Source organism: Macrobrachium nipponense, chromosome 1 (genome assembly GCF_015104395.2).
Source record: "Macrobrachium nipponense isolate FS-2020 chromosome 1, ASM1510439v2, whole genome shotgun sequence".
Classification (NCBI taxonomy): Eukaryota; Metazoa; Arthropoda; class Malacostraca; order Decapoda; family Palaemonidae; genus Macrobrachium; species Macrobrachium nipponense.
The window spans coordinates 77,184,643-77,187,142 of record NC_087200.1 but is presented as its reverse complement, the minus strand read 5'-3'; the positions used below and the strand labels follow the sequence as shown (position 1 = coordinate 77,187,142).

General features: G+C 37.0%; 1 protein-coding gene across 7 annotated transcripts in view; it reads left to right on the top strand.

Annotated features, from left to right (window-relative positions):
* The window catches only part of LOC135219392 (tyrosine-protein phosphatase non-receptor type 4-like), a 523,112-nt gene that overhangs the window by 490,664 nt on the left and 29,948 nt on the right, over nt 1-2,500 (top strand). The gene's annotated exons all lie outside the window — the stretch shown is intronic.

Genomic DNA, 2,500 nt, shown 5'->3' with positions numbered 1-2,500 from the left:
AATATATATATTTTTATATATACTATATATATATATTTATTATTATGTATATCATATGAGCGTGTATGTATATACAGCAACACGCTTTCTCCTAAAGGGGTAGTCTGATGTTTCTAGACCGTGTTCCGATGTGTAACATTATCATTTTTGGTAAGATAGCTAACTCACTGCCCTTCTCTTGTCAGTCAGTTAATCGCCAGTTACCTAATTCATAGTTTAAGGTCAACGGGGGAGCAATGTACTTTTCAGCAAATGGGCCTATGCTCTCTTAACCCCCCACCACCCCCACCCCCACCTACCCGCGGGATTGATCTCTGGCTCAGCGCTGGTAAACCGAGGGCGTTAAGCACTAGGACACGGGATTCCGCCCCCCCCCCTTTCATAAATAAATAATTATGAGCTTAAGTCTTTATATTATCATCTTATAGTCACATAAAACCCTAATTCAGAAGAGGTATTAGAAAATTGTAACTCTCACGTTAAAATAGAAAATGTATACAGATCTCGATTTAGTTATAAAAATAAAAATCCCAATTAAATATATTACAAAATGAGACCCGAGAAATATTTCTTCAAATCAACTGAACTCCTTATCGCACATGTACGCTTTGCCCAAGAGATTAGAATGGCATTCACAGTATTTTTGTAATGTGCGTTCATAGTTATAAAATTTCTAAATTAGTTCGCCAGTTTGTTAATTGGGAGTACAGTTTCGGTTTTTATTGCTTTGTGTTACAAATTCTGCAGATTTTAGATTTTAGAGGAATGCGAAGAACTTCAGGTATGAACATGAAAAAACAGAGTTCCTACCTGGACGAGTCGGTTACATACTCGCCTACTGATCTGATATCCAGAGTTCGCTCTTAGCTGCAGCAAGCGCGGAATCTATTTCTGGTTATTAGAAATTCATTAATCGATATAATGCGGTTCTTATCTCACAATAAGTTGCAGGTCCCGTTGCTAAGTAATCAATTGGTTCCTTGCAACGTCAACAAAAATCTAATCCTTTGGGCCAGCCCTTGGAGAGCTGTTATTTATGTCAGTGGTCTGGTTCAACTTAGATATACTTATGAATAGGAAACTGCAAAATTCAATTGCACCTTCTTAGATGGGACTATTCGTTTCATGGAAATTAACCTGCAGCTAGCTGTTTCCCCGTGCTAAAAATGTTAAATGGCATGCATAAAATATTTAATTGTCATTTGAATGGGATGGATCTTAAACTCGAACATCCTTGGCTCACGGATGTTGTGCCATCCCAGATTTCGTTTCATGAAATTCCACCAACCCATATCAGAGTCCTTATTGTTCCTCGTTTTTAGTTTTTTGTAAAAGTAAACTACTTGGGTGGCTATTTGTCTGTCCCTCCGCACTTTTCTTGTCCGCCCTCAGATCGTAAAAACTACTGAGGCTAGAAGAGGGCTGCGCAAATTGATACATTGATCATCCACCCTCCAATCATCAGACATACCAGATTGCAGCCCTCTAGCCTCAGTTGTTTTTTATTATTTAAGGTAAAAGTTAGCCATGATCGTGTTTTCTGAGGTGCCAAAAAACGCAGGCGACTATCGGGCCGTGGCTGAAAGTTTCATGGGACGTGCCGGAGAGTTTCACACAGCATTATATGGTGTACAGACAACTCGATTGCGCCGAAAAAAACTAGTGCGCATTTTTTACTTGCCTTATTTTCATTTGCTTCTGAAGTATTTAAGGAGTGGAACAGGATCTGCCACCCGTAATATTTGTACAAAGAATTTGCATTAGAAAAGTATCTTTTGCACACAAGAATCCTTCTTTATTTTTTGACGAAGTGCGCAAAAATAGAATTCTTGTATGTTACTGTTCACGTTCATTGACAGACCATGATTATTAACACAACTTTTTTTTTTTTTTATTGAAGATTAAAGACATCTTTAAACATACAGATTTTTTTTTACACTGATTTGAAATAATTTAACGCAACCAGAAACCTTGATTTGTAGTAAACCAGAAATAAACGTTTATGTAGGTTACCTACAAGATTCGTTGTGGAGATGCTGCGACCAAGGTTTAGAGATTATATTATCTAGGCCTTGGCTACGATTACTTCTTTTTTTTATTAACAAAGATAGAGAGAGAGAGAGCGTATGCCAGTGTACCCATTGCAGAGTTACAGAATACCAAATTTGTTCAATTGCATATCATTGAATATCATGACATTGATCGGGGCACTGTTGAATTTGGTCAAAAGAATCACTGACTTATATCTGGCAGGGACCCTGGCAGATTTTGTGATATATATTGAAATTGATTTGTATAGTCTAAACTCTCTTTTAAGGAGAAATGGATATTTTTTTTTTATAAGAAGACTAGATCCCCATTGGCGAAGACCTTAGCAAAATTTTTTTTTCTTTAGCCATCATAAACTTCAACTTATTTGACGAGTTTCAACGGTTTTCTGTTTCATGACCGTGACTTGCATACTTTTTTATCTGTATATTATGGGGTGGACAAAGTTTCA